We start from the raw sequence: 23,286 nt of genomic DNA, 5'->3' as shown, positions 1-23,286 counted from the left end.
CGGAGGCAGAAAACTCAGGAGACTGGGGCTGCACGGAGGCAGAAAACTCAGGAGACTGGGGCTGCACGGAGGCAGAAAACTCAGGAGACTGGGGCTGCACGGAGGCAGAAAACTCAGGAGACTGGGGCTGCACGGAGGCAGAAAACTCAGGAGACTGGGGCTGCACGGAGGCAGAAAACTCAGGAGACTGGGGCTGTTTGGCGGCCTTCTTCCTTTTCTTTGCCGGCTTGGGGTTTGGGTCCGGCAGGACACCAGGAGAACACCCACTGGAGGGGTAGACGGAGGAAACCGGCGGTTGGCGAACTGGCCAGGCCGCCTGTTTTTCTGTGGGGACTGGACGAGGAATACATGACTTTTCTTGAACTTCTTCAATTACGAAATCAGAACAATTCAGAAAGAGAATCAGATTAATTGTCTCGACTAGGGAAAAAAAACACGCTGGTTCAATAAAACGAATCATGTTCTCGTCCAGCCCCGCTAGAAAACAAGCGTTTAACGGGGCATCTGGCCAGTTCACCAAATAAGCAAGCTCGGTAAATTCCTCCACATACCTCTCCAGCGGGCGACCGTCCTGCCGGCATCCACACAGGCGATCCACAGCTGAAGCTTGCTGGGGAGGCTCGGGAACCAGGAATAATCCCATAATTGTAGACTTCCAAAGGAGGGTCCGTTATTCTGTTACGGTGTAGTGCTGTATTGATGAGGCGAAATACGGAAATCCACAATATCAGGGTTTTAATACCATCAAAGGACAGAACGACAGCTTCACACACATATGGCAAACAATATAACAGACAAGGAGTGCAGGGAGTGAGTCCAACTTAAAGGGAGTGCTGACGAGGACAACAGGTGCTGGGAATCCGGGGAGATGGCGGGAAGACTGATGAGGGAAGTGCAAACAGGAGTGCGGAACAGGAGGATACTGGGAAACGGAGTCCGGGCAGGCGTGAATGTGACACTATAACTGTTCTTATAATGCGGTATAGGTCTTAATGAGTCTTTATAAATATATTTATAGAATAGTAATACTTATAAATAAGTATAAATGGACCTATTAATCATTATATGGTCTTCATAGAAAAGTGTTACCGCATTAAAGTAAGAAATAAAGAAATTACATAATCAAATGTAAAATTAAAACAGCATAGTCTTCACATAAATTTAATATACATTTTCATACGATTATTCATTCAAAAAGTTACTCATTCAATTGCAGTGAGTGATTTTCTCTTTTTCTTTTGTTGTTTGACAGACAGCAGCAGGTGTACTTTATTAGGCTGCTTTCATTTAAGACCTATTCACGGATTTCTATTGACACGCATCCGATATATTTCCCAACTGTTTCATTTAAGACATAACTGACTGTGTTTACATGAATACTCATCAGGACAGACATTTTGACATAACAGTCTGTGTGTGTATTTAACCGTTTGAGTAGGCTATAATAAGCAGCCGCGAAAGAGAACTAAAGGGATCACGCGCTGTCACGCTGCATTCACACGGGGCGTCTGCGTTAACGCTTCTCGTTTCGGCCGGACGCATTTTTTCAGGTTCAAAAAGAGGGCATGTCCGGGAAAAGGATGTATGGTCACCCTATTAACATCATATTTTACAGTAGTAATAGTTGTTTCTCACCTGAATACTTGACAGTGTATCTGACTGAGGTCTGGAGTTGATTTCTGAGAGTAAGCTGACATCTCCACTCTCTGTTGTCATCTTCATTCAGGAGTGTTGTAGTCAGAGTGATGATACAGTGATATGATGAGAATAATATCTGATATCTGGAGTCTGTCTTCAGATCAACACCAGCCTGATTCACCCACAACAGCTGAAGTCCCTCAGAACGGACCCAATAATCACAGGAGAATCCAGTATATGAATACAACTGACAGGAGAGAGTCACAGAGCGACCTGGACTGATCTCAGTCTGTGAGGATGATGATGATGATGATGATGATGGAGACACTGAAACTGAACACAAGACACAAATCACAGACTCTTCAATCATCATGTGAGTTTAAAGGGAGAATCTGTCCTTTTTAAATTGATCACATAATCATAAACTTACCATGAAGAACATGTAGATAAACACGTGCATCAGTTCCTTGTTTTTGTTTATTCACATATTGTCTGCAGGTGTAAAATCCATGATCTTCTTCTGTGACGTTCTTGATGTTCAGAGAGCAGTCATACCCCAGACTCAGTCTCTCATGTCTCTCTGTGTCTTTCTTCTTTAACCCTTGATCAATTAGATCAACCGTTGAATGTCTCATACTGTTATAGTAGCTCCATGTAGTTGATTTGCAGTCAGAAAGATCATTATTACAGGGCAGATGGACATTTTCACCAGAACTGATGAACACATCGGTCTCATTCACTCCACTGGTACCTGAAATATTTGAGTATATTTGACTGATCATTATGATATATATTAATAAATTAACATATCATCATAAACAAATTCAAATCATCCAGTAATTTTTTTCCTCATGAACACATTTATCACACTCTCCAGAATAAAGTATTTGTCTTGATCAGAGAGCTGTTGAAATCTCTTAATATGAAGATAATTGTTGATCATCAGATGTTTGAGTGACTCTATGTCCAGTATCAGGAATAATACAGTATGATCTGTATGTATCAATACACAACTCTGAGATCACAACGTGAATGTGTGCAAGAATAAACTGAGCATGTTCAAATCAACTCTTTCCAGACTAATTCCACTAAATGTCTTTAGAGAAAATCCAGATTTCTTTACCTATGAGAAGTGAAGAGAGAATGATCAGTCCCAGCAGACACAGATCACACTTATCAGCCATTTTCTGTTTCTGTCAGTCTCTCTCTTCATTATATAGTTCCAGCTCCTCCTTTAATCATCATCAGCTCCTCCTGTGGTTGTGAACTTCCTCTGATCTGAACTGAGTGTTTATTTCTGACACTAAGATACAGCTCTGCATTTCACTGACAGTCACTAAAGTCAAGACAAGAAGTGATCAGAAAGATCTCTGCTGTGAAACTGTGTTTAATGTGAAAAGCTCTGGAACAGAAAGTGAGCTGAACTGGACAGTGACATCTGTCACACTGTCACCAGTTCAGTGTCCGGTGTCGTTTCAGTTGTGTGTGTGTGTGTGTGTGTGTGTGTGTGTGTGTGTGTGTCCCTGCCTGTTGGAACTTTATTATTAAACCCTGTTTTGGAATTTAGTCTTCTTCGTCTTCATCTGCCTGCCTACACACCACGCCTTACAGAAGATCGGACCCATTATGGATTACACAAGGAAGTTTGCATTCTGAGCCACGATTTTTTGTTATTTTCTAAGGAGTTTTTCGTCTTGCACTCAACTGCCCCTACAACAACGAGACCCTGAAGTCGTTGTTCTGGATCGGGGCGAACTTTCACCATCCTGTTGACCTCCCAGACACCACCGGATTAAACTGGAGAGAAGCCATCATCCGGTGTCTGGAGAGCGTCAATCAAAAATCAAACCAAACTGATTCAAAATTAATTCAAAACACATAACCAATAACATATTACGTAACAATTAGTTAATAGTCATGTGCCTCAACAAGTAAAATCATCACATAATGATACCTTTGCAAATCATTACCTAAAGATTAATTAAAGCAGACAACTGGAAGTATGTAGCTTTGACCATCATGGTAATTAACATATGAATTTTTGCTATTAGTTAATTTAATAAGTTATTAAGAAATTAATATAGGTTTTAGCATGTATATGTTATAAATCTGACTCGTGTGTGTGTGTGTGTGTGTGTGTGTGTGTGTGTGTGCACCATGAGGCTACTAAGTTTGTGCTTGTGAAACCACACATTCACACCCTTCAGAAGTGAAGCAGTGTAAATGAGCAGATGCGTCAAGATCACACTTTATCTATATATATCTAGATGAATCATAGGAAGATAAATAATCTGTGATGCATATTTGTTCAAAGAATTTAAGGCAAACAAAATTACTATTTCATAAAGGTTTGCTGTGTAGTAAATACTCTTAAAGCAGCATAATTTCAGTTTGAGTTCTGGTAATGTGTTTCTTGTTTAGCTTTCATTTATCTGTTTCATCTGCTGTCCAGTGGCGTCATTCCACCAAAAGCCAGGGTATGGCAGACCCTGATGACGTCATCCAATCTTACTCCCTCGACGTCACAGTCCCACTTTCTTCACACAACTTTTTCCAGCACTTCAAAGCTCAAAAGTCTGAATATTATCCAATTTAAGTGTTATTTTTAATATGATTACCAAAAACATTTTTGTTCATCCTACAAAGATTGTCCTCATTTGTAAAACTAAAAGTCAATCAATCAAAAACCACAGCCAATCAGAACACAGTGTGGGCGGGCTCTCGCGGCATTTGCATGGCACCAGAGATCAAACTTGACGGCCCTCGCAAGAAATGGGTAAGCACATAATCAGTTTCACAAATATTACACCATTTAAACATTATTAAAAATACATACTGAGCGACTAAAACAATTTTCGTCATAGAATACACTTGTTTGTTCACAGTTTGAACGTTCTTGCTTCCTTTTGTTTAATTTCAAGATCTGATGTAAATTATCCATTGTTGCTTTTACTAAAGCTGGGAGCACTAAATGATATTCAAAGTCACATTAGGTTAGGACAATGTTAGTTATGGTGCTTGCCTCTGGCGAAGCATCATTATTGTTTTCTTGCATACTTATTATTATTATAACTTGTCCCGCAGCTTTTGTCCTAGACCCATGAATGAGGTGTCAAATCGACCGGCTCATTGAGGAGAGGTGTGCTGTGACTTTCCTAAGTGTTCGGACCAACGATGTTCACACAGCGGATGAAAAAGCGGCCAAAAAAGTCCCATTGACTTTCAGTGGTGGAATGTTCAGAAATTTGAATCTCAACTGTCACTTTCTCACACACACACACACACACACACGCACACACACGCACACACACACACACACACACACACGCACACACACGCACACACACGCACACACACACACACACACACACACGCACACACACACACACACACACACACACACAGGGCCTGAGGAACCCTTTCTCTCACTCACTCACATCTCTCACTATTGATCACAGTGTCATAGAGAAAAGAGGGCGGGATCATTTCACTCAGGCAACCAATCAGTCTCTCAGGATCATTGTGAATCTATCAAGCCACGCCCTAGCAACCATTTAGAGCACCATAGCAACAGGTTCCATAGACTTCCATTCAAAAAGATCAAAGATATTCCTTTGGATAGAAGTGTCATAGGAACAGGAGGGTGGGATCGTTTGACTCGGGGCAGCAAACAGCCAATCACGAATCACTTTCAACACTTCCTAGCCACACCCTAGCAACCAAAACCCAAAGAGGGATATCTTCAAATCTGAATGTCACAGAGGCATGGGGGTTGGTTTATATTGTCAAGCAGCCTTTGGTGTATCATCACTGGCAGATGCCAAGCAACTCCCTAGCAACCAAACAAAGTACCCTAGCAACCATTTTGCAAGACCTATATTTCTGCATCAGAGCATCATAGAGACATGGACTCTTTTGACTCATGCTAGCAAACTGGATTTCCAACATGCTACACATGCTAGCAGTGAATAGCTACATGCTAATAGTGATTAGCTAAATGTTAAATAACCATCTGTGACAACTACCAACCACCTAGTAACATCATAACAACCACCCAGGTTACCATAGCAACTGCCTAGCAACCAGCCAGAACACCCTAGCAACCGCCTAGCAACACATTAGCAACCACCACTAGTACCTTAGCAACTACCTATTGACACCCTAGCATCCACCCAGGTTACCATAGCAACCGCCTAGCAACCACCCAGAACACCTTAGCAACCACCCCAAGTACATTAGCAACCACCTAGCAACCACCCAGGTTACCATAGCAACCGCCTAGCAACCACTCAGAGCACCTTAGCAACTGCCTAGCAACACACTAGCAACCGAGTGCGGAGTTTTGCCACTGCAAGCACCATTCACATTTTCTTCAGGAAATATACATTCTAGTTCTGCTTCTTCTTCTTCTTCTTCCACTAAAATTTCTAAAATATCTCTTTGATCAGGGCATCTATGCAATGTTATTTGCAAACTCCTCCTCCTCATTTTTTCATTACAGACTTATTTTGAATGTTGGGAACAGATCTGCTACTCTGATGCTGCTGTTATTGCTGCTTTAGTAAGATCAACAGACAAGCATCAATGTGACGTCCATAATGACATCAGACATCAAGTTTCTATTGTAAATGAACACTGGAACTCAGACTCTGAAAGGAGCCTCTAAGTGTCTTAGTATCGTGCAACTATTGCATAGACTTCTGTGTGAAACTAAATGTTGTTTGACCACACTGGTTATTAAAGAAACCCACTTAAAGAAACCAGAGGGACTGGCATGATGTAGTAAAAATGAAAAAAAAAAAATTTTCTTTTCATTCTTGAAAATGTTCATGTTCAGATGAACACTGTCAAAATGTTTCCTGTTCACACAGATCTGTGAAAACGAACAAAACCTTTGCATTATGCTGTGAGAGAAGTGTTGGCAATGTCACTTTGTAAAGAAGCACTAAACGCCTATCAACTGAATACATCATATGTATGTTCATGATGTCACCGTTTACACAAATTCATGTTTGTTTTTGTTGTTTACAGGGAGAAAATAAAGGTGTCCTTTTCCAAAACTTGGACTTTGAAACCTTTTATTCAAATTTTCATGTAAATGACTGATCAAAACACACAAAAAGTTTTCCATTCTTAGTTGAAAACGGTGTCGTGTAAACGCTCCACAAAAGTGTGAAAATTCACACTCATCAGTCTAAACTGGGTTCAGAGATGATCTCAGAAGATCTCAGTTCATCTTCTTTCTTTAAGTGTGTTTCTTTAATAATCTGTGTGGTCAAACTAACTGAGGTCTCTCACTCAGCAGTAACATGTTTCCAGACCTCAACAGTGAGATCACCGCTCTGAAAATACCTCAGAAAGCAAATGTATAAAATTAGACAAGAGGTCATGCAAACACTAGAACTCAAAGCCAGAACACAAAGAGGACAAAAGAAAAAGTGTGTATTAGTACTGGTTTTAGACATGGAGAAAGCCATACTTTCATTTGCATGTTTAAAGACCCCCTGTGGCCCCAAGTTTTTAATGTTGTTTATATGTCTATGTGGTGTTTTTAATCTGCTTTAAGACAAACCATGTGCAAATTCATAAGTCAACACCATTGCTGAATATTTTCTCTTTAAAACTGCAGTGATCTAAAGACAGTCTCAAACCCGTGGTTTGAAATCGCTGGTGTTTCTGACATCACAAGCTATCTTGTAACCAATCAAGTCAATGTGTGGGCGGGCTTTAGCATATCATTAACAGTGAACTAGCAGAGGAGTCTCGAGAGAAGCTAGTTTATCCTGGTATATTTTTCTGTTGATATGAAAAATTGTGTAGATTTAGCAATATGGCGGGTGTATGATGTATATTACGATGTTATGATGAACTATATGCCTTTCTACCGACGATCTGAGTTGTTCAAAGTGTTTGTAAGGATACTGATTGTTAGAAGGCAGCTGTCTGACTCTGAGATGATGAACAGGAACATGGTTTGTGTAACATTAGCAACACATTATTAACTGTTTAATAACATATTCAAGCAAAAGGCTAATCATATTAATAACCGTTATGTGTCCAATGTTGTAAAGAGCGATACCATTGTGCAGCGTTTACCTCAGTAAGTTGACTGAGTGGATCTGAGCTGGCGTGAGCGGGTGGAGGCGGGCCTAATTAGCATAGTCATAGATCCATGTATACTAAATGAGGCAAGGGTGTAGAGTTACAAAAAACATTTAAATATGTAATTTTGGTGATCAGAGATGAGTTTTAAAGGATACAATTATTGACTACAGGGGACTTTAAAAGAATCTTTGCATTGACAGTGCATAACTTTAAATATCATTAAATATACATAGGCTGCACATTTATACACAAAAATTGTGGTAAAATAAACACAATTACTCACAATTTCTACCCAATAAATATATTAGAGCGTGGCATAACTAGAATGATTTTTATTATTATTATTTTTATTATTATTTTTTTTTAATGTACATGACTTTTCCAGGTCTAGAAAATCACACTTTTGAAGGTTCTCCAAGACCGCGGGAACACTGAATCTTCAATGGAAACAAACAGTTGTGTGGATGGAGGGGACTGAATTAAAATGAGAAATATCTTGATATTTTGTTGTTTAAGCTTATTTTAATGGTTGGTTTATCTTATTTTAAGTAAGTTTACTGAGGCCTCGGACCCCTGGTTGAGGACCAGTCCCTTACGAAAATTAACCGTGGTTCCCTTTTAGTCGATCACGTTCGACGTACGTCAGTAGTGACCGACGAATTGGGATATTGCCAGAGAGCCCTATCAGCTTCGAGTGAACTAAAACAAGCCAATGGAATTGGCGTGCGATATTTGCATAATGCGCACCGCCCCCGCCAGGTGGTATAAATAGGGGAGCAGATGCCATCGCACTCTGTCTTTCGCTTCGGAGCCAACCTGTGTGTTCCTGCTATTAGACTGAGAGTGACTTCTCAAGCCTTTAAAGAGCTTTGTTCTACAGTGCTGGCGTTATGGCACCGTACAGCGAGGCCGTGAGCTTTCCCAGAGTGAGCTTCTCGAGCTGTTTACACAGCTCTCAACTGCTGTTTTCACAGCATTATTTGCCCCGTTTGGTTTGCGATTTGGACCGGTTCCTCTGTGTGTGTGACTCAGGGAGTGAAAAGTGTGCCTGCAGTCACATCGCAGCTGTTCCCTGTGTGCTTCGGCACAAAGAAGAAGAACTTCTAAAAGAGCTTCACAGACAGACACTGCGTCTTTTTCAAGACGTCATTCTGTCTGTGCGTTTCTGGAGGCGGTCGTTTCCTATTCTCACTGACGGCCACAATCGCTTTCTCTCATGTCTGCTTATCGTGCTGAGACTGTGTTTGTGGGTGGTTCATATTCTCTTGTGAGAGCATGCCCACGTCGGTGCATTGTTCATCTTGCCTTTCTCGTAAGGGCTTGAGCGCTCAGCGCGCCGTGCGCCGTCGAGCTGCCGGCTGACAGCGCGCGTTGCCATGGCAACCCAGCGCGTTGTTCGGCACTCTAGATGCGTGGTCGAGACTCGAGCACCTCAAATGAGGTGGAGTCCAGTTAGATGGCCACGTTCACTGTCCCACATGGCTGGTAGCTTCTGGGTGGATTGCTGGTCCTTCTCATGGGGGACCTAGCGTCTTAGTCAGGGCTCCAGCAGAGGATCAGACTGCTACATCGACTGCTACATTGGAGAGAGGGTTGTTGGGATCTGGACATGAAGATGAGGCTGAGCATCCCACGGTTGTGATGTGCTCATGCTGAATCAGATTCAGAGTTAACGACCATGCTTTCCCGGGCCCCTGGGGGCGTGGTGTGACGCGTTTTCGCCTTGCCCCACCCCCTGTCTTTAGCCCGGACGTGCATGAAAAACTTGGCAGTTTGGAAGCCTTTTTTGGTGCCAAATATGAAATGCCAAAAGGGCCATAATCTGCATTAAAACTTTTTTCTCTCTCACTACCCTCTATGGTGGGGTGGCAGTGCTACGGACACACCACCTCTGCCCTGCATGGGTCTTGGCCCTCGGCAAGTCTGTGAAAGGCCAAAGCACTCATTGCATTGGGTAGTTCTGAGTCGGGGTTGAGCTACGCATGATGCAAGTCATACCGCAGGCCCCTGGCCAGACAATGTCCACCATGGTGGTCCGGAAACACCCCTGGCTAGCCTTGCGAGGTGTGTCGTCATCAAAGTACGCTTTCTCAATGCTCTCATCTTACAAGCTGGCCTAAAACCCAGCCCGCTCAGCCCGCAGCCAAGCCACTTGGCTAGCGAGAAGTGGTCCTGGAGAAACGGGCGACCTGGAGCTGAGGTAAACAGTTCTTCGGGAGACGATGCCCGCATCGCTCCCTTCACAGACGAGGGCCGGGTGGAGAATTTTGGTCTGTTCCACCGCTGGCCCACGAAGTAGAACTATTTTCTAATCCTCCAGGTCCCAAGAGGGCGGCGGCTGGCAGTGCACGAGGCCCCGCCTCGCCACTCTCAGCCCCCTCTCACTTCGCCAGCAGGTCCCAGTGTGTTGGTCGAGGCCACCTTTCATGTGCCGTCTCCCATACACACTGCCACCTTGCAGAGTCTGACCTCACTTCAGGTCGCTATGCCGTCCGAGTCGGGTCCCAGCACTCTACCTCACTGCCCCACGCCTGGTACGTCTGTGGTGCATTTGGTCCCGCTGGCTCAGTGTCTGGAAGCCTGGCTAGCACTTCCCAGCCCGTCCCGCTGGCTCATTCATACCATCAGTTCGCCCGGCATCCCCCGGTGTTCAGGGGAGTCCATCACACTCGTGTGTCCCTGGACAATGCACCTGTTCTCCGGGTGGGGATTGCCTTGACACAGGAGATTCTGCCTTGACACAGACCCTTTCTGCGGTTTGCATTCGAGGGTCGGGCATATCAGTACAAGGTCCTACCCTTCAGGCTGGCCCTGTCGCCCCGCATCTTTACGAAGGTTGCGGAGGCGGCCATTGTTCCACTCAAGGAACAGGGCGTTCGCATTCTCAACTACCTCGACGACTGGCTCATCCTGGTCAGCTCGCGAGAGCAGTTGTGCGAACACAGGGACATGGTGTTAGCTCACCTCAGCCAGTTGGGTCTTCGGGTCAACTGGGACAAGAGCAAACTCGCCCCCGGGCAGAGGATCTCTTATCTCGGTATGGAACTGGACTCGGTTGCCCGGACAGCGCGCCTCACCGAGCAGCGCGTCCAGTCAGTGTTGAACTGCCTGAGTACGCTCAAGCGCAGGACAGCGGCCCCACTGAAACTTTTTCAGAGGCTCCTGAGGCATATGGCATCTGCAGCCACAGTCACGCCGCTCGGATTGCTTCATATGAGGCCGCTTCAGCACTGGCTCCATGGCCGGGTCCCGGAATGGGCGTGGCAGCGCGGTACGTTCCATGTTTCCGTGACACCGAACTGCCGCCACACCCTCACCCAGTGACGGACCCTTCATTTCTGCGGGGTGGAGTTCCCCTCAAACAAGTGTCCAGGCATGCTGTGGTCTACACAGATGCTTCTGCCATGGGGTGGGGAGCTATGAACAACGGGCATGCAGTGTCAGGTCTGTGGACGGGGCCTCAACTGCATATCAATTGCCTCGAGTTGCTAGCAGTACGTCTTGCACTGAGCCGCTTCAAGGAGCTGTTGACAGTCAAGCACGTACTGGTCCGCTCGGACAGCACTGCGGCCGCTGCGTACATCAACCTTCAGGGTGGTCTACGCTCCCGCCACATGTCGCAACTTGCCCGCCATCTCTTGTTATGGAGTCAGAAGCATCTGAGGTCGCTTCGTGCCATTCATGTCCCAGGCGTGCTCAACCGTGCAGCCGACGAGCTCTCACAGCAGCCTCTGCTTCCGGGCGAATGGAGACTCCATCCCCAGGTGGAGACCCTGACTCAGAGACGGGGCACCCTCTGGCACCCGCGTCCCGACCTGTGGAAACTCCATGTGTGGTCCCTGGACGGGACGCGGAGGTTCTAAGTGATCTCCCCCAGTCGGTTGTAGACACTATCACTTGCGCTAGAGCTCCTTCTACGAGGAACCTCTATGCGTTGAAGTGGAACCTGTTCATCGAATGGTGTTCCTCTCACCGAGAGGACCCCCGATCATGTTCGGTCAGGTCTGTGCTTTCCTTCCTGCAAGAGGGCTTGGAACGAAGGCTGTCTCCCTCCACCCTCAAGGTGTATGTTGCCGCACATCACGATGCAGTTGAAGGTAAGTCGTTGGGGAAGCACGACCTGATCGTCAGGTTCCTGAGGGGGGCGAGGAGACTGATTCCACCTCGCCCTTCCTCTATACTCTCTTGGGATCTCTCCCTGGTGCTTACATCTCTCCGGGGTCATCCCTTCAAGCCTTTGCAGTCAGCCGAGTTAAAAGTACTGTCCCTTAGACCGTCCTCTTGGTTGCATTGGCCTCGGTGAAGAGGGTAGGGGACCTGCACGCATTTTCGGTCAACGAATCATGCCTGGAATTCGGGCCCGGTGACTCTCACGTTATCCTGAGACCCCGGCCTGGATATGTGCCCAAGGTTCCTACCACTCCCTTCAGAGATCAGGTAGTGAACCTGCAAGCGCTGCCTTCGGAGGAGGCAGACCCAGCCCTAGCTTTGCTCTGTCCCGTCCGCGCTCTGTGCCTGTACGTGGACAGAACGCGAAGCTTCAGGACCTCAGATCAGCTCTTGTCTGTTACGGAGGCCAGCAGAAGGGAAAGGCTGTCTCCAAGCAGAGGATGGCCCACTGGATAGTGGATGCCATCGCCCTGGCGTTTAAACCCAGGGCTTGCCTTGCCCGCTCAGGTTGAGAGCCCACTCCACCAGAGGAGTTGCCTCTTCCTGGGCACTGGCGCACGGCGCCTCGCTGACAGATATCTGTAGAGCTGCGGGCTGGGCGATACCTAACACGTTCGCTACATTCTATAGCCTTCGTGTAGAACCGGTATCTTCCCGTGTACTCGCTTCCAGCAGCCGGTAGACACAAAGAGCCCGTTCTAGTGTCGGCTTGCAATGCCACTCCCGCCCCCTGGGCCAGATACGTGCATCCTTTTACTCCAGTCGAGTTCCCCACTTGGCGAACCCTGTCGAGTTCTGGATTCAGTGTTGTTGTTGTAGTTGATGGTACAATGACTAAAAACAAAACAGAAATAGAAAAATCATATTTGAATGCATGAACACAACATCAAGACATTTCTTTCACAAACTGAGACTGATTTATTTCAGCTGCTGTAGTCCAGATCAGATCCGTATCAATGACTCAGTTATTGTGCTGAAGATGTTCACACTAACATGAGATGACACCATCAGCTCCTCCTGTGGTTGTGAACTTCCTCTGATCCGAACTGAGTGTTTAAATCCAGCTAGAGTTGATATATAGTGACACTACACCAGTGCATGATGTCAAGTGACCTTTATTTCTATAGTGCTTTTTACAATGCAGCTTTACAGTAAAAAAAAATCAATAGATATTAATTTTAGTTAGTTTTCACTTACTGTAATGAGAACAGCTGTTCTTTTTGTAAACAACACCCAGAAACTTTAGTGCATTTATTTTGTAGAAAGATTTTTCCCTATTTGTTATTGAGAACATTGATAAAGATTTTTCTTTACTTTGGGAAAATGTTTTGTTTGGATTTGTTAATTGTAAAAAACAAACAAACAAACGAACAAACAAACAACAACAACAACAAAACCAGCTACACTGTAAACAAAATGCTGAAATGCATGCCAGCACAGGGTGCTAAAAGTTTACCATTAATGGAAATAATGTTCAAAGACCATCAACTGAAGTAACGTTTAGACAGAAAAAGAGAAGAGACGAGCAAAAACACAAGAACTACAACTGACTTCCAGCCACAGCCTTAGATGAAATCAACTGCAAAAGAGCAGAAGCGTATGACCCTGTAGGCCAAGACTGAAGCTAAGCAGGGTTGAGTCTGGTTAGGAGTGGATGGGAGACTCCTGGAAGACTAGTCTGCTGCTGGAAGAGGTGTTAGTGAGCCCAGCAGGGGGCACTGCTCACCCTGTGCTCTGAGTGAATAGATCCTGAAAGATCAAGTAGATCAAAACTTTATTCGAGCACAATGTGTTTTTAAAATCTTTCAGATTATCAAAACACTGCTGGATCTCACGCTGAAGAATGACAGAGCTACTATACAGTGCATCCGGAAAGTATTAACAGTGCTTCACTTTTTCCACATTTTGTTATGTTACAGCCTTATTACAAAAGGGATTAAATTCATTTTTTCCCTCAAAATTCTACAAACAATACCCCATAATGACAAAACAAAAGAAGTTTTGTTTGACTTTACAAATTTATTAAAAATGAAAAAATCAAATGTACATAAGTATTGACAGCCTTTGCCATGACATTCAAAATTGAGCTCAGGTGCATCTCCTTTTTCCACTGATCATCCTTGAGATGTTTCTACAACTTGATTGGAGTCCACCTGTGGTAAATTCAGTTGATTGGACATGATTTGGAAAGGCACACACCTGTCTATATAAGGTCCCACAGTTAACAGTGCATGTCAGAGCACAAACCAAGCCACGAAGTCCAAGGGATTGTCTGTAGACCTCCGAGACAGGATTGTATTGAGGCACAGATCTGGGGAAGGTTACAGAAACATTTCTGCAGCATTGAAGGTCCCAATGAGCACAGTGGCCTCCATCATCCAAAAATGGAAGAAGTTTGGAACCACCAGGACTCTTCCTAGAGCAGGCCGCCCCTGCCAAACCGAGCGATCGGGGGAGAAGGGCCTTAGTCAGGGAGGTGACCAAGAACCTGATGGTCACTCTGAAAGAGTGCTAGCATTTCTCTGTGGAGAGAGGAGAACCTTCCAGAAGAACAACCATCTCTGCAGCACTCCGCCAATCAGGCCTGTATGGTAGAGTGGCCAGACGGAAGCCACTCCTCAGTAAAAGGCACATGACAGCCCGTCTGGAGGACTCTCAGACCATGAGAAACAAAATGTTCTGGTCTGAATTGCAAGCGTCATGTCTGGAGGACACCAGGCACTGCTCATCACCTGGTCAATACCATCCCTACAGTGAAGCATGGTGGTGGCAGCATCATGCTGTGGGGATGTTTTTCAGCAGCAGGAACTGGGAGACTAATCAGGATCGAGGGAAAGATGAATGCAGCAATGTACAGAGACATACTTGATGAAAACATGCTCCAAAGTGCTCTGGATCTCAGACTGGGGAGAAAGTTCATCTTCCAACAGGACAACGACCCTAAGCACACAGCCAATATAACAAAGGACAACGGGACAACGCTGTGAATGTCCCTGAGTGGCCCAGCCAGAGCCCAGACTTGAACCCGATTGAACATCTCTGGAGAGATCTGAAAATGGCTGTGCACCGACACTCCCCATCCAACCTGATGGAGCTTGAGAGGTCCTGCAAAGAAGAATGGGAGAAACTGCCCAAAAATAGGTGTGCCAAGCTCGTAGCATCATACTTAAAAAGACTTGAGGCTGTAATTGGTGCCAAAGGTGCTTCAACAAAGTTTTGAGCAAAGGCTGTGAATACTAATGTACATGTGATTTTTTTTTTTTTTTTTTTTTTTTTTTATAAATTTGCAAAGATTTCAAACAAACTTCTTACATGTTGTCATTATGGGGTATTGTTTGTAGAATTTTGAGGAAAATAATTATTTTAATCCCTTTTGGAATAAGGCTGTAACAAATAGTGTGAAATTAATGACATGTCATCCATATAATCATAGAATAGACTCAGAATGAGATTGGTTAATCAGGTCACTACATGATGATTATATCTTTTTCATCAATAAGTAGCCAACATCATCTGATCACATTTTCTCTTGTTTTTCCCGCCATTAAAAAAAAAAAAAGTCAAGGGTCAAACTGCCCAACTAAAGCAAACACTGATCACCAAATTATACTATTGATTAACTATTAACTATTGATTAAACTATTGATGATATTTTTAATAAAACATCAACATCTAAACCTCTGATTAAACCTTGATTACAATAAGAACTTCTGTAGACGTCTGGCAGAAATAAATCAGTCTGGTTAGTAATAAGTGAAGCTGGTAATGCTGTTTGTGGAGTTGTTTAATCCTCCTCAGCTGGGATCTTGAAAGATTTCATGCCTTCTTTTATCTTTAGTTGATTTCATTTAAGGCTGTGGCTGGAAGTCAGTTGTAGTTATTGTGTTTCTGCTTATCTCTTCTCTTTTTTTTTTCTCTTTCCTTCAGTGATTCTGCTTGTCAACAGCAGGTGTTAATCACTAATGCTCAGTCATCACTTGATTAATTACTTATCTCATTAACTTCAACACTGCTTCAGGGGCCATTTACACGACACCATTTTCCACTGAATGTGGAAAACTTTTTAGGCATTTTGGCTGTTCATTTACACAACAACGGCGTTTTGGGGGCATGAAAATGCAAACTTTTGAAACCGTGTTTCAAAGTGCATGTTTTTTTCAAAACAATACCATTACCTTCTCCATGTAAACAACAAAGACTCAAATCTGTGAAAACAGTATCGTCATGCACATGTGTATTATGTGTTTAGTTTACAGGCATGTGTGTTTGGCGCGAGTGCCCTGTAAAAAAATGCGTATGTGCGCAGGCGCGTAGTCTTTCTTTACATTCCCAACTACTGGCCTGGCAGCATAATGCAGTGATTTTAGTCATTTTCGTGGATCCACATGAACAGGCATTGTTTTGTCAACATTGTCGTCTGTGCAGAGGAAGAACTTTTCTGTTTTTAGCACATTGTTGTTGTGTAAACATACCCTCAGTGTTACTTTAACACTCTGAGTGTGACGCATATAAACACCAGCAGTGTTATTTTAACACTGAGGATTTTGCTGTGAAAAGCGATAAATAAAACACAAAAATAAAGGGCCTTGAGTGTATTTATGATCAATAAATGTGCTCTTGTGTTCCTTTTGATTGAATGTTTTGTAGCATTATACTTGAGGGAGTGTCAATGCTATTTAATTTTGAATGCATTTTGTTAAAATTTAACCTGAAGAAATCTTGAATCACCCATGTGACCATCAACTCCACCCTCTTACAACACTGACCAGTGTCACAATTCCATTGTATTTTGGTCTTGGTTTCATTTTCAAGAACTTATAGTTTGTTTGTCTCTGTTTTCCAGTTTCCCTTTGTCCTGTGTTCCCGGTTCCCACTCATCGTTTGTTGGCATGTTTACTAAGTATGTTAAGTATGTTACTAATTAGAGCACAACTGTTTTGAATGTGGTTTGTTTGGCTGTGCATTTCAGACCTTCAGTTCTACCATAAAGACTCAGAGGGCAGGTAAACGTTTACATGTTATTTATTCCGTAAAGTATAAACAGATGATAGTGACAGACGGTACAACTAAACATGGTACAAGGTTTCATGCTTAGTTGTACTGAAGTTCTTTGGTGTAGGCCCATCCTTCGTCCGAATCCTGGGGATGCAGATTTGGCTGATCCTGCCTGAAGATGAAGGTAGGGGCGGAGCCTACCCCCAAAGAGAAATTGATACCCAACAGTTGAGGTTTTCATAATTGCATTACCTGGAATGGAACGACCAAAAGGTTAGTATTAAATTATGACAAATGAAGGCATACATAAATATTAATAAGCATTGACTGATAAAGATATGGTGTGAGAGGCCACATTAAGCTGATTAACACAGAAAGACCACGAAGGTCATGTAAAAGTTAATATAGGCCAATTTGTGAAGACCCACGATCGTACAATACAGCCTCGTCGTACAATGCCCTTGCAGAAGACAAGGGAAAATAGGCCGTCCGTGGGAAAAACCCCATTCACTCGAGTTGCCACTGTACGCCTAGGAAGTCGGTGGGAGCGCTGCAACGCATGGACGCCCGTTTCCTTCTTAAATGAGCGGCGACGTGTACGCTTTCCCCCTTACCCCTGGCTTAGGCCGGCAGGGGGAGGTTTAGGCCTTCGGTGGAAACTTTTAGGCCGAAAGGGGGAGGTTTAGGCCGTCCGTGGAAACTTTAGGCCGAAAGAGGGAGGTTTAGGCCGTCGGTGGAAAAGTAGGCCGAAAGGGGGACGTCTAGGCCGTCCGTGGAAACGTAGGACGAAAGGGGGAGCTTTAGGCCTTCGGTGGAAAACCCTAGGCCGAAAGGAGACGTTTAGGACGTCCGCGGAGGAGCGCGCCACCCCGTGGCCGCAGCCCGAACTGCGGGCCGGGCGCCCCGACTTCGGGCGCCCGCCGGGGGGCCCCCGACGGGCCCGGAGGCGCGGGGGCCGCCCTGCTGGGCCCCGTCGGGCGGACCCCCGAGGACCGGGCCGGCGGCGCGCCCCCCAAAAATCCCACGGGCCCGGCGCGCAGCTCCCACGGACCGCCGTCCACGGCCTGCAAAATAGGCCTCCCGTGCCGCCCGGGCCAGGGCGCTTCCCTTAGGGGAACAAGGGAACCTAGGCCGTCCGCGCCGGAACGGCCATAGGCTCTGACTGGCGCGGGACGCCTACGCGCTCGGTGGGAGTGCCGCGCGCCGCGCCCAGCTACCTAGCAAGCGCGCGGGACTTTTTCCCTTGCCCCCCCGGGGGCGCCGCGCGGACGCCACCGGGGGCGCCCTCGCGCTGCGGACGCGGACCGCCTACGCGTCCCCCTGAACGCCTACCCGTACGCCGAGCGCCTAAACGCCTCCCCCTGACCGACCGCCCTTCCTCAAATGTACACGAACAGCCTAAACCTCCCCCTGACCGACCGCCGACCACCGGAGTCTTCCTCGCGTCCACGGACCGCCCGCGCGTCCCACCGACCGCCTAAAACGCCCCCAAACAGCCCGGGGGAGGGCTGGGGCGGTTGGGGTCGGGCGCGGGAGGGCTGTGACGGTTAGGGTTAGGGTTAGGGTTAGGGTTAGGGTGCGGGCGGGCTGCGGTTAGGGTTAGGGTTGGGCGCGGGAGGGCTGTGACGGTTAGGGTTAGGCTTAGGGTTAGAGTTAGGGTGCGGGCGGGCTGTGGCGGTTAGGGTTGGGCGCGGGAGGGCTGTGACGGTTAGGGTTAGGCTTAGGGTTAGGGTTAGGGTTAGGGTGCGGGCGGGCTGTGGCGGTTAGGGTTGGGCGCGGGAGGGCTGTGACGGTTAGGGTTAGGGTTAGGGTTAGGGATTTCCGCGGACCGTTTCCCTTACCACCCCGGTCCCGCCTGCAACTTATCCGACGGGCCCCGTAGGCCGTCCGTGGGAGGGGCCCCCCACGGCCCCCAGGCCTCGCCGGACGGCCTCCCGGGCCGTCTCCGGAACCGAGCCTCCCCGGGGCTCCGCGCGCCCGGCGGGGGGGGCCCTCGGCCCGCCCCCCCCCGCTCCCCGAGCCCCGGGCTCCGGGTCGGCTCGGTTCCCGAGATACGGCCGCCCGAAGCCGGACAGGAAGTGGCCGTATCTCGGGAACCGAGCCGAGCCCGGGCTCCGTACGCCCGGTGCAGGGGGGTCTCCTGGGGGGGCCCCTGACGCCCCTGGTCCCGGGCTCCGACTCGGCCCCGTTCCCGAGATACGCCCCCCCGAAGCCAGACAGGAAGTGGCCGTATCTCCGGAAGGAAGCCGAGTTGGAGCTCCGTACAGCCGGTGTGGGGGGGTCTCCTAGGGAGGCCCCCGCCCCCGGAGTCTGGAGGCGTAAGTCGGCTCGGTTCCCGAGATATCCCCCCCCGAAGCTGGACAGGAAGTGGCCGTATCTCGGAAGCGGAAGGTCCCCGGAGGTCGGGACTGGGCCCAGAGTAGGGTCCCTCCGGGAGGCCCTCTCGGGCCGAGTCTCGAGCCTCGCCTCGCTCTGGTTCCCGAGATACGGGCCTTTGAGTACAAGGGCGTTTGAGAGAAAAGGCGCCGTATCTCGGGAACGGAAGGCCCCAGCGGCTCGTGCTTCGGGGTGGTGAGGGGTCCCGGTGGGGGCTCTCGGCAGGCGCCGTCCCGGGCCCCGGGGAGGCTCGGCTCCAAAGCGCCCCCTAACATGTGAAGGCCCGTAGCTCCGGAACCCGGCGTCGGATCGGCACGGGCCCGGGCTCGTTGGACAGGGGCCCTCGAGAGGCTCCTCTGACCCGAGTTTGGCGGTTCTAGGCCTCTCGGTTCGGGAGTTACGGCCGTTCGAAAATAGCCGTGGGATAGGCAGGAAGGGGACAAAAAAGCACTCCGTGGACACCCCGTCTTTACATCCAAACAGGCTGTACACGGACTGCCTATGGATAAGTCACAGGTGGGATGCTGCGGAACGGGCCGAAAGGGGACAGAAACGCGCTACCTGGACATCCCACGAGGAACTTATTCGATAGGAATTCATAGGCTCTCCATGGACACCCCGTTTTTACAAAGGCCAACACTTCAAAGAGGTTGTCCGCAAAGTGCCTACATGGGCCGCGTCGGATAAGTCACAGGTGGGATGCTGCGGAACAGGCCGAAAGGGGACAGAAACGCGCTACCTGGACATCCCACGAGGAACTTATTCGACAGGAATTCATAGGCTCTCCGTGGACACACTTTTTTTTACAAAGGCCAACTCTCCAATGAGGTTGTCCGCAAAGTGCCTACATGGGCCGCGTCGGATAAGTCACAGGTGGGATGCTGCGGAACGGGCCGAAAGGGGACAGAAACGCACTACCTGTACATCCCACGAGGAACTTATTCGACAGGCCATCATAGGCTCTTCGTGGACACCCCGTTTTTACAAAGGCCAACTCTCCAAAGAGGTTGTCCGCGAACTACCTAGAAGGGCCGCGTCGGATAAGTCACAGGTGGGATGCTGCGGAACTAAGAGGATATCCCACGAGGAACTTATCCGACAGGCCATCATAGGCTCTTCGTGGACACCCCGTTTTTTTTACAAAGTACAACTCTCCAAAGAGGTTGTCCGCGAACTACCTAGAAGGGCCGCGTCAGATAAGTCACAGGTGGGATGCTGCGGAACTAAGAGGATATCCCACGAGGAACTTATCCGACAGGGAGTCACAGGTAGTCCGTGGACACCCCAGTTTTTTTTACAAAGTCCAACTCTTTAAAGAGGTTGTCCGCGGACTGCCTGGAAGGGCCGCGTCGGATAAGTCACAGGTGGGATGTTGCGGAACAGGCCGAAAGGGGACGGATACGAAGTTCCTGGACAAAGGGAGCGAACGCTAGGGGGCGACGATGCGTTGTCCACGAACGGCCGTCCACGGCGTGCAAAATAGGCCTAAGTTGGACAGATAGGACTTTCCTGGACGGGGCACGACCGCCAGGGGGCGACGCTGGGTGTCCACGAACGGCCGTCCACGGCGTGCAAAATAGGCTGTCCGGACACCCCCGGGCCAGGGCGCTTCCCTTAGGAGGGCCAGGGCATCCGTGCCGAGCGTGCCGCCGGTCAGGAAATAGAACCACTGGCAGTGGGCAGTCTCCGGGGAGGCGAACAGAACTATCTGTGCCTCGCTGAAGCGCTACCAAATCAGCTGGACCACCTGGGGATGGAGTCTCCATTCGCCCGGAAGCAGAGGCTGCTGTGAGAGCTCGTCGGCTGCACGGTTGAGCACGCCTGGGACATGAATGGCACGAAGCGACCTCAGATGCTTCTGACTCCATAACAAGAGATGGCGGGCAAGTTGCGACATGTGGCGGGAGCGTAGACCACCCTGAAGGTTGATGTACGCAACGGCCGCAGTGCTGTCCGAGCGGACCAGTACGTGCTTGACTGTCAACAGCTCCTTGAAGCGGCTCAGTGCAAGACGTACTGCTAGCAACTCGAGGCAATTGATATGCAGTTGAGGCCCCGTCCACAGACCTGACACTGCATGCCCGTTGTTCATAGCTCCCCACCCCATGGCAGAAGCATCTGTGTAGACCACAGCATGCCTGGACACTTGTTTGAGGGGAACTCCAGCCCGCAGAAACGAAGGGTCCGTCACTGGGTGAGGGTGTGGCGGCAGTTCGGTGTCACGGAAACACGGAACGTACCGCGCTGCCACGCCCATCCCGGGACCCGGCCATGGAGCCAGTGCTGAAGCGGCCTCATATGAAGCAATCCGAGCGGCGTGACTGTGGCTGCAGATGCCATATGCCTCAGGAGCCTCTGAAAAAGTTTCAGTGGGGCCGCTGTCCTGCGCTTGAGCGTACTCAGGCAGTTCAACACTGACTGGACGCGCTCCTCGGTGAGGCGCGCTGTCCGGGCAACCGAGTCCAGTTCCATACCGAGATAAGAGATCCTCTGCCCGGGGGCGAGTTTGCTCTTGTCCCAGTTGACCCGAAGACCCAACCGGCTGAGGTGAGCTAACACCATGTCCCTGTGTTCGCACAACTGCTCTCGCGAGCTGACCAGGATGAGCCAGTCGTCGAGGTAGTTGAGAATGCGAACGCCCTGTTCCTTGAGTGGAACAATGGCCGCCTCCGCAACCTTCGTAAAGATGCGGGGCGACAGGGCCAGCCTGAAGGGTAGGACCTTGTACTGATATGCCCGACCCTCGAATGCAAACCGTAGAAAGGGTCTGTGTCAAGGCAGAATCTCCTGTGTCAAGGCAATCCCCACCCGGAGAACAGGTGCATTGTCCAGGGACACACGAGTGTGATGGACTCCCCTGAACACCGGGGGACGCCGGGCGAACTGATGGTATGAATGAGCCAGCGGGACGGGCTGGGAAGCGCTAGCCAGGCTTCCAGACACCGAGCCAGTGGGACCAAATGCACCACAGACGTACCAGGCATGGGGCAGTGAGGTAGAGTGCTGGGACCCGACTCGGACGGCATAGCAACCTGAAGTGGGGTCAGACTCTGCAAGGTGGCAGTGTGTATGGGAGACGGCACATGAAAGGTGGCCTCGACCAACACACTGGGACCTGCTGGCGAAGTGAGAGGGGGCTGAGAGTGGCGAGGTGGGGCCTTGTGCACTGCCAGCCGCGCCCTCTTGGGACCTGGAGGATTAGAAAATAGTTCTACTTTGTGGGTACCGCTGGACTCCGTAGAGCCAGCGGTGGAACAGACCAAAATTCTCCACCCGGCCCTCGTCCGGGAAGGGAGCGATGCGGGCATCGTCTCCCGAAGAACTGTTTACCTCAGCTCCAGGTCGCCTGTTTCTCCAGGACCACTTCTCGCTAGCCAACTGGCTTGGCTGCGGGCTGAGCGGGCTGGGTTTTAGGCCAGCTTGTAAGATGAGAGCATTGAGAAAGCGTACTTTGATGACGACACACCTCGCAAGGCTAGCCAGGGGTGTTTCCGGACCACCATGGTGGACATTGTCTGGCCAGGGGCCTGCGGTATGACTTGCATCATGCGTAGCTCAACCCCGACTCAGAACTACCCAATGCAATGAGTGCTTTGGCCTTTCACAGACTTGCCGAGGGCCAAGACCCATGCAGGGCAGAGGTGGTGTGCCCGTAGCACTGCCACGCCACCATAGAGGGTAGTGAGAGAGAAAAAAGTTTTAATGCAGATTATGGCCCTTTTGGCATTCCATATTTGGCACCAAAAAAAGGCTTCCAAACTGCCAAGTTTTTCATGCACGTCCGGGCTAAAGACAGGGGGCGGGGCAAGGCGAAAACGCGTCACACCACGCCCCCAGGGGCCCGGGAAAGCATGGTCGTTAACTCTGAATCTGATTCAGCATGAGCACATCACAACCCGTGGGATGCTCAGCCTCATCTTCATGTCCAGATCCCAACAACCCTCTCTCCAATGTAGCAGTCGATGTAGCAGTCTGATCCTCTGCTGGAGCCCTGACTAAGAC

At 48.7% G+C, this 23,286-nt stretch overlaps 2 protein-coding genes across 12 annotated transcripts in view; one reads left to right on the top strand and one right to left on the bottom strand.

Annotated features, from left to right (window-relative positions):
* Nucleotides 1-23,286, bottom strand: part of LOC127508159 (uncharacterized) — a 448,826-nt gene that overhangs the window by 52,998 nt on the left and 372,542 nt on the right. The window lies entirely within an intron of this gene.
* The window catches only part of LOC127508119 (uncharacterized), a 310,593-nt gene that overhangs the window by 82,145 nt on the left and 205,162 nt on the right, over nucleotides 1-23,286 (top strand). The window lies entirely within an intron of this gene.

Source organism: Ctenopharyngodon idella, chromosome 3 (genome assembly GCF_019924925.1).
Source record: "Ctenopharyngodon idella isolate HZGC_01 chromosome 3, HZGC01, whole genome shotgun sequence".
Classification (NCBI taxonomy): domain Eukaryota; kingdom Metazoa; phylum Chordata; class Actinopteri; order Cypriniformes; family Xenocyprididae; genus Ctenopharyngodon; species Ctenopharyngodon idella.
This window is presented reverse-complemented; position numbering and strand designations above follow the sequence as displayed.